The following is a 9,970-nucleotide window of genomic DNA, read 5'->3' on the forward strand; positions in this document are numbered from 1 at the left end:
CAAAACATGGTTACAATTTGTATGTAGTTTGGAATTAGGACACAGGTCTTATCAAGACAAAAACTGTGTCCCATTTCCATACTATATATTAATTATGTACTAGATACTAATTGTATTGTATCATCTTTGTTTTGTTAGTATACAATAAAACAATTAATGTGTCCCAATTCCATACTAAACACTAATTGTATGCACTTTTTGCTACTACTAATTGTCCTAATATACTGTTTTTGCCATTAGTGTACAAAAAAAACATCAGTACTTTTGTTTTGTACAGGAAATGATGCAATGTCTGATGGACATCAGTGAAACATTAACAAAGAGAAAGCTAAATGCTTCTCCAAAGATTTAATACTTATTTATTTGTTGTTTATGTCTGTTTGGTTTTCCAAAATCTTCCTGGAGCTTCACCAACGTGTTTTGAATGTTTTGCAACTGTGAGTAGCTCCTCCATTTCCTTTGTGCATTGCATTGCAAACACTTTTACTTGAATATACTTTTCCAATATGGACACATTACATACTCAAAACCTGTTTAGATTTAGTTTTTAGTATAGAATCGGTACAAAACCAAAGATAATGTTGCAGTTCCTACTGGTGAGTAATGGAGGTTGTTAATTTCATGAGTTATATCGCCTCTCTTTGCACTTGTGGCATCTTGGCCTTTACCTCCACTATTATGTTTCATGTTCTCTCTTGGTGGTATGATAGACTGATCTGTGGGGAAAGAAGACATCTTAATGAGGGAGGCTGTTTTTGAAGCTCCGTCTTTGACCCCTCTTCTTTTTACAGCATGCCCTTTACATCACAGCATCAAACGCTACGCCGTCATATCTGATGGGGACTCTGCAGCGGCAGACTATTACGCCCCGTCTGAGATATATTAAGATGTCAAGTAGTGAAGTCAGACATGGGGCGACCACCTACAGGAGACATGACCGCTGTAACCCAGAGAGGGAGAGCCGAGGAATTCCTGCTCTGTTGCCCCTGGAAGCGGAGAAATGAGAAGAATGAGCCCCATTCACAAAGTTCCACTCAAGCGGCGCTCATACACTAATAGAGATTGACATGAAGAAAGGCGACAAGTTGTTTTCACATACACTGCCTCTTTTGTCCCCTTTACTAAGGGCCATTGTGCAGACAGTGCGCTCTTAAAATAGACAGAATTTGATGCGCTTGTTTTTCATAAGTGGAGACCACAGTGTCTTGATTGGAGTGTGTGGGCAATTAGTGTTTTGTTCCACATTGTTATTGTGAGAGTAAACTGGTGGCGTTTATTCACTATAGGCTGAGTGGCAGACAGGAGGAGAACAGCAACTGGTGATGTTCAGTCCGATCACTACTTAAAGGAACAGTGTGTAACATTTCGGGGGATCTATTGGCAGAAATGGAATATAATATTAATGTTTTCTTTAGTGTATAATCGCCTGAAAATAAGAATCGTTAGAGAAACAATAAACCAAACACTGGCTCTCGCATTTTCAAACCGGCCCCCGTAGTTCTCCTACACGCTTGGCACACGGTTTCAGTTGGTTGCAATCTGCAACCTCACCACTAGATGCTGCCAAATCCTACACACTGCACCTTTAAAAAGAAAGAGTAAATGCTCAGAGATGGATAACCTTTTTCCATCTTTATCTCAGCCCTCACATCTGGTCAAAGACAAGATGTAAGGGCTGAGATAAGACATGCCCTATGCATGCCTCAAAGATATGATCATCAAATGCAAAGATTGCACATGAAAAAGAAACACACATAACAGCAAAACAAGAGTCTGCAGCTAGCTAGCAGCTCTATGAGGCGGTACTTAGGTCTTTGAGCTAAATGCTAACTTCAGCATGCTATCAAACTCACAACCACCAGCCTGTTGTCATTCCAAGGGCATCAAATACCAACGCTTTGTCACGCCCCTCGGTGTGTGATGCCGCCGCACATGGCAACCTTTACGCTCACGGCTTTCGAGTAACTATTATGTAAACCCGTCCGCATCAATATTAAACACTCAGAGAAAGTGGTCGGGGAGTGTCATGACATAGTTTTAAGAGCAAAAAAAACGAGTGTGTAGGAGGTTTGGTGGAACAAACCCCGGGCTTTCATCCAGTACACCGCAGTTCATGTCCCCTGTGAAACTAACAATGTGTTGTTTGTCATTGTGTTCACAACATTAAGTTTCATTTCACTATCAAAACAGTCATTTTGAGCCAAACCATGATGTTTTTCCTAAACCTAAGTGGTTTTATTACCTAAACCTAAGTGTAATAGTTTGACGATGAAAAGTTAATTTACCGTGTTAATCATGTTGACACAATGACCTTGAACACGACTTTAGAGAAGGGGCAGATGATTGGTTGTAGGTGGCATATTGTCATAACAACTATGGATGTTTTAGTCTTCCCAGTGCCCGTATTGGAGTGGGAAGCCCGGGGCATAATATGGCTCAGACGTACTTGGTTTGACTCAGTTAGAGCTAGAGTAGACAAATAAACCATTTCATCACAAGCCTTACGCAACCAGCTCTATTTGAACACGCCTTAAAGTCTCGTCCACCACGTTGAATACCAGTTGCCAAAACAAACATAGCAAAGACAAAACTAAGGACTCGTAAATCATCAATTATTTACCGTGCATATATATTTTGCGGGTGCAGCTTCAACTGCGTGCCAAAAGCATTTTGACTCTATTGACTGAAAGTTAGCGACATAGAGAGAGACAAACTTTCCTCTCCTCTTGCACCTTTATTGCCAGTTTTGTTATGGGAATGTGAGTTATCATTGTGCATGCTCCAAACTCCACCAGATATACTTATTAAGACACTTATATATTAAAGAAAGTGCACTGCTGGAGATGAATATATAGTATATATATATATATTGTTCTCCGTCTCTGCAAAGAGGCAGGTGGTTTTAACATCCGAGCTGCCTGTCAAAAAGCGGCGCTGCACTCTGATCCCAACCTCTTTTTGTAGAGTGCAGGAACTTGCTGAGAACTCTTTTAAGACATGTTTGAAAAGGCAGAGGCATTGACAGAATTCAAGTTCAAAATACCCCCCATTGCACACACACACACACACACCTCCCCACGAAGAGAGCTGGAGCAGTGTGACTCACGCTGGTGTGAAAGCACAGTGGAGAGGTGGGAGGATGACATCACAGCACCCTGCTGCAGAAGAACAAGTGCATTGGAGTTGGACCCCGTTCAAGCACGCACATAAGGGCACGCACACACACACACACACACACCTATCTGTATATATATGTACACACACTCCTCCTCTGCCACCTCCCAATTGCACCAAACCGCCCCCGCCACACGTGCACACAAACGCCGAACATTTCCTCACCAGAAATAACGTTGGTTGTCCTGAGGAGACATTGGAGTTGTTATGTTTTTGATTTCCAACTTCATGGGGGGGGTTGGGGAGGGCGTGGGAAGAGACGAGCCAATGGTTGGCCAGGATACGGACACGCTCTGATGGGATTTGGGGGCCGAGGTTGAAAAAAAATAGATATTAGAAAGAAAAAGGTGCCATCCAAGTCAGATTCTCCACCAATCTCTTGCCTGTATACGTGTATGCATTCAGTGTATGTTCACCCCCCTGCTGCTCGGGGCCCGGCTCCAGCCTCTGTGTTGATAGCACAAGCAGAAAGGAAGTGTCAAACAGAAATCCCCCAACCCCCCCTCATACATACTGCATTCAAATGCATGAACACGCACATGCTCAGTGTTTCTAACGCGATTGAAAGGAAGGAGGCCGGATTAAAGCTCGATCTGTGAGGCAAGTTGCTGATGCAGTGATTCACCAACAAAAACACATTTCACCATGCTTCCGACGAGCGCTGTGTCTTCCTTGGCTGATTAAAAATAGACGAATACACGCTTGACTCATCCAAACAGGGTCGCTTTCGATAACACTATCTCACAGCTCAAGTAGAATATCTGGAGCTTTTAATCATAGGACATGGTCTTCAGTAGTAGATGTTCAAAAGACTATAAAACCAAAACAATGATTTAGAGGATGCTCAGAAGCTCTTTAAAGCAAAGAGGAACTGCAGAGCTGAGAGGGTTCATTACTACGAGCGACCTCCTTCACATTACACATTCACAGCCAGCTGATCCCTTTAAAATATTGATTAGAGCAGCTTTAATGACTTCTTGTTTATGTTCTGTCAAAGCATAAAACCCACACAGCTCCACGTGAAAACATGTTACCTGTCATGTGATGCAATCAGAGCAGTCAGGTGTGTTTCTTGTGCATACAAAGGTGGGAGGAAGTGCATACACTATGGGCAGAAATAATAACTACATGAACCCTGGAAAGACAAAACTGTTCGCTAGTTGTGTTATTACCAACATCAAGTCTGCATTGGCATACTGTCACCATATAAAGTTTGCAATATGCCAAAAATGTTAGCAAACGGTTACCTTTACTCATCCAGGAGACGGAACATCATTTGCATTCATTCTTTCAGTTTCAATTTGACCTCTTCATTTAACCCGCCCTAAGTATTTAGGAGCAGTGGGCTGCTGTAAAGTGCCGGGGAGCAACTTGGGTTTCAGTGTCTCGCTCAAGGACACTTAGACATGCGAACAGCTGGAACTGGGGATCAAACCGCCAATCTTGTGGTTAAAGGACGACCCACTTTACTTTACTTTGCCCCCGGCAAGCTACTAGATGCTTGACTATGTTCAGCTTGTTGGTAACTTTATCAACTATTTGTTTCTGGACAGTTAGCGTACAGTGGGTACAGAGCTGTCTGCTGTATCTGGAAACAAGGAAGAAAAGATAAACAGAACCAAAACTAGAGACCATCTCACAATGGGATCACACCAGCCACCACAGAGGCTAACAATTTAACACTCAGGTAACGCGATGCAGGACTTTTGCACTGAAAAATTAACTTCCATGGCCTCTGTCATTTCTGACAGAAACACGTCACAACTCGTGAAATTGCAGCTTTCAGAAACTTTCCACTTACGATGTTGTGAAGACAACAAGAGGGGGGCGTTCACATGGACTCTTCTTGTGAACACGGTGACCCCATTTGAAGGCAGCAACACAAACACCTGGCATAGTACTCAAAAGCGTTTCTGTGGTAGTTCCTGCTATATAGTAGGTGTCTCCAGGGTTACTTTTGCCATGATGACACACACACACAGACTCACAAGGTGAAAACAATACCAGCGCCTGGTGACAATATAGTTGCAGGCTGGAAAAATAAAATTATCAGCTGAAAGGTGCTAAAACGCTCTGTAAAGCTGAGAGGAAATACAGAATCAGGTGATGATTCTTTGTGGGTTTGTTACTATGAACAGCAGTTTTCACATTAGTAGTGCAACTTTAAATTAATCAATTTGCTAAAAGTTGCTGTTTGTGTTAAATAGTGAAAATATAACCATGCAACATGTGTTATTGTCAGAGTAACATAACAGTAGCTACATCAGTTATACCATCAATCCACTATTCCCAACATCTCTAAGTGAAATCACTGAATATAAACTGCAGAATTACTCTTTATGCATTGATGACAACATGTAAATGAGGCAGATTGCCTCTGCTGCTGTTGTGTTTTTGTGGAATCGGAGATGTTTCTGCAGCAGACAACCCCTTCCCACTCAGTTTGTTTTTTAGATATTGTTAAGGAGGATACATGGAGGTGGTTCTCGAGAACACAGGTAGCTTTAAAAAGCACAGTGCAACCGCAGGTGGCATGAGAAGATGGAGGACAAAATGATTCAATGTTAGATCTGGCTGTACAAGAAACCTTCCACCTACACTGCTACATCTGAATGTGTGATTTGGAGTCTATTTTCTCCTCTGATTTTCTGGCTCGCTGTGAACATAAAGCTACAGCTCCATTTGGAAAGGGAGGCATTGGCGAGGATACTGGGAAGTGGAGAGGGGGGGTGTCTGGGTCTGGTTTGGCAGTGTGCTGCAGCAGTTAATTAAAGCTGCCGGGCAGGTATTTCAGGATTAGGAGTGGGAGTGTGGAGAGGGCCTCTGGTGGCCTTCGCATGAAGTCGTCATCACGTGGGTGATAGTGACTGGGAACACTTTACTGGGACTCTAAATGTGATTGCTTGTGTCATTTAAAGGCAGGGTCGTGATCTTGAGAAATAGCAAGAGTACACTAGATTTGAAAAAACAAGCCCAGTGTGGCCAACTGTTATCCAATGAAAGTAGCAGCACTAGCTCCACAAGTCCCTACATCTAGTGAGAAAGTTACTAAGTCAGCAACACTGACAGTGCGTCGCTTCAGGTCTCCCTCCAAAGCCGCTCCCCCAACAGGCGTAGAACGTACTTGGTAGTTGGCCGTTGGCTGTAGTCTTCGCGGTGTGTTCGAGGGCAACAAAGGCGATGTGAGGAGACGCAACTGGTGGCCTTCGTTGCTGTTAGTTCTTTGATGTCAGGTTGGTGTGTCTGGGCCTTTACATCCGGGCCGAATGAAATGATTGGACAGATACCGGTCAGAGCATTTGATTTATTGATTGCTGTCGTGATGTAATGAGAATTTCAACTAATATAACAAAAAAAAAATTCTAAAATCTTTACCAACCCTGCCTTTAAATGTGATTGCAATTGGAGCGTCTTGGTAAAGCACATGCCATAACGGCAACATCCTGGGTTTGATTCCAGCCTTGGGACCTTTGTTGCATGTCATCTGGTCGTGTCTAGAAGGTAACCCGCAAATTGTGAAATCTGATCTAAGATCTGAAAAACAATAATCATTTGTCTCTCAACACTTGAGGCTACTTTATCAAAATTGATTTACAGTCGCATTTAATCAACCTTAGCCAGCTGGCCAGAGGTCCTTCATGTTGACAGAACTGTACAAATCAGAGCTTGTAAGGTGTTTAAGGTCGAGGGAATCCAGCTCGCTCTCATGTGTGTCCATGAATGAACTGTCTTCTCTGTATTCTGTACCTGTCCTTATCAGAGAGTCTGTCTGTCTCTCTTCTTCGCTCTCACTTTCCCACGCACAGATACAGTTTTATCACCCCGACTCTCAAACATTCAGTCATTACACACACTCACATACACACACACACACACAGATACTCACACACACACACCATATGGCCGAATGTCAGACAGCTGCAAGACCTGGAGTAATGTGGTGGGGGATTGTGTTGCAGAAAAAGATGATGATGAGGATGATGATGGGTTTCTGCTCACAACAACAACAACACTGAGAGCTCCCTCCTTGTGTACATATATCTGTGTGTGTGTGTGTGTGTGTGTGTGTGTGTGTGTGCGTGTGTGCGTGGGTGCTATGTGTCAGTGTGCTAGTTGACTTGTTATTCTGTACGTGTGTCCGTGTGTCACTCAGCCGTGTGATAGATACTGAGCTGTCGTATCTGTCAACCAGACAACAGTTCTGCATGCATATTCATCATTATGCTAATTCCACCCAGAGAGATTTTAATGAGTTCACAACATTAACAACTCAGATGAGGTGACGAACAAAAGCTTTGCAGTTTTTTTTTCAGTAATTCTCAGTGAGAAAACCCCATCGCTGACGACTAATGACACATTTACATTACTATGGTTTTACTATGAAATGTCAGGCTTTAAAGGGGTTTACGAATAGAGTGGACTTTAGACCATTTAAGGTTTTTAAAGTGACCACCAGATGAAAATTACATGATTGTTTGTGATTGTTTTTGTTGTAAATATTTCCTGTGTAACCCTTCTGACTAATAACTTTCTCACGACGACACATTTTAGGTGCCTTACACTCTCTGACAAACCAAAAAGAAAACAGAGTTAATAATGTCATCTAGTGGTCAAATTAGGAAGTAACAAAAGTTTGTGATTTGGCATACAGCTGACATATGATGATATCTATCCATATAGGGTTGGGTGATATGATTCGATAAAAATGTATTGTCTTAATCAATTTTGGAAGTGTGTCAGTCCCAAATGAAGAATTGTTTGCTAAATCTTTATCAAGCACTGGCATTGCTTAAAAGATTGTCAAAGACAATTGTGTGACCCTTTGATCGATTTAAAAAAACAAAACAATGGACAAGAGACCTCGCCTTTGATTAAGAATGGTTATTATCTTATTCACTTATTTCATAGTGTTTAAGTTGTATATTTGTATTATATTTTAGTATTTTATTAATCACTTATTTCATTTTATTTAATCATTTATAATTTTATTAATCACTTATTTTATTGTATTTAATTTGTATAATTTAATTCTATTTTATTATTTTATTGAACACTTATTTTATGTACAAAATTTGTAGAATTTTATTCTATTTTATTAATCACTCATTTTATTGTATTTCATTTGTATATCTTTATTCTATTTTATTGTTATTTTATTAACCACTTATTTTATTGCATTTAATTTGTATGTTATTATATTTTATTAATTACTTATTTTATTGTATTTAATTTGTATAATGTATTCTATTTTATTGTTATTTTATTGATCACTTATTTTATTGTACAAAATTTGTATAATTTATTGTTATTTTATTAATCACTTATTTTATTATATCTAATTTGTATAATTTTATTCTATTTTATTGTTATTTTATTAATCCCATATTTGATTGTATTTAATTTGTAGAATTTGATTGTATTTTATTAATCATTTATTTTATTATATTTAATTTGTATAATTTGATTTTATTTTATTATTTAATTAATCACTTATTTTATTGTATTTAATTTGCATATTATATTATACAATAGTTATGTATAAATGTGAAGGATATGCAGTCTACTGTCTTCTCCTGGTATTCAGGGACATTCAGTACTCATTACTCCACCACAGTGCTACAGTATGTACTACAGTATACAGTACTCTATCTCCGTCTCGAGGGATTCCCGGGTCTTAACATAACCAAGAAGACACACTGAGTCATATATCTGCAAGTATTTACTCATAAACATCTGACATCTTTTCTCCAAGAATAACATGTTGCATTTCACATGTTGCATGTAATATATTTCCACAAATACGAGTCAAAGTAGTCTAAAAGGAAAAAAAAAAGAAAAGTAGTTCTTGAAAACAACACAGATACATCGTGTATCTAGAGCTTAGTCCAGAACATCATTCAGTACAACATACTGCCATTTCACACAGTGCACAGATTAACAGCTGTTTTGAGTAGCATTTAGTAAAGTTGCAAAAAAAAAAGTAGCCAAAGTTCGTCGTTCGATGATGGTCATTCTGTTTAAACAGGCAACTCTGGTCAAATGCTATGCTTGTGTTACGGTCAGTTGATTATTAACTTCACTGAAGTTGCAATAAAAGAAAGGAAAGAAGAGTGGGCCGCATGCAAAACTCTCGCTTGTCCCTTTTTAAGTCTGAAGGGGGGAAAATAAATCACTGGACTCTGTACAAAACAGACAGAATGACAGAGACATTATTATCTTTACAGAGGGAATATTTCAGACCATCTAGAATATCACTGTGGACTCATTTATACAGCCCTCTAATGGTAATAATACATTAAATGAATGGCGTATTCTCGTCATGATTCTACTTTGAAAAACCTGGTATGTACAATGCAACGGGCAGTTATCAAACCATCGGTACTATATGATATCTTCTATAATAAACAAAGACTATAAAATGAATAATATCTTCAGTTTTGCTACAGGGAAATTACAATTTTGCTCTCAAATGTTTCCCTCAGTTAACGACTTATACTGGTGTACTTGATGTGTGGTCTGACATGAATGATATTACAAGCTTCCTCTGTAGCCAATATTTGCATGAAAACAATAAAAGAAAATAATTAAATTGCTGCATATATTTAGAATCCTTTCGTCGCATTAAAGGAAGTCATTGCAAGTGCAATTACAACCGAAAACACATACACACATAAGAAAAAGACAGAGAAGTAGCATCATTTACTGTAACACCTCTCCAGCGTTTGTGCTGTTTTCACAAAGCATGTAGCACCCTCTTGTGGCCAAATTCTCACACTACATCTAATGCATTCAATGG

This window comes from Sebastes umbrosus, chromosome 18 (genome assembly GCF_015220745.1).
Source record: "Sebastes umbrosus isolate fSebUmb1 chromosome 18, fSebUmb1.pri, whole genome shotgun sequence".
In the NCBI taxonomy this organism is placed as follows: domain Eukaryota; kingdom Metazoa; phylum Chordata; class Actinopteri; order Perciformes; family Sebastidae; genus Sebastes; species Sebastes umbrosus.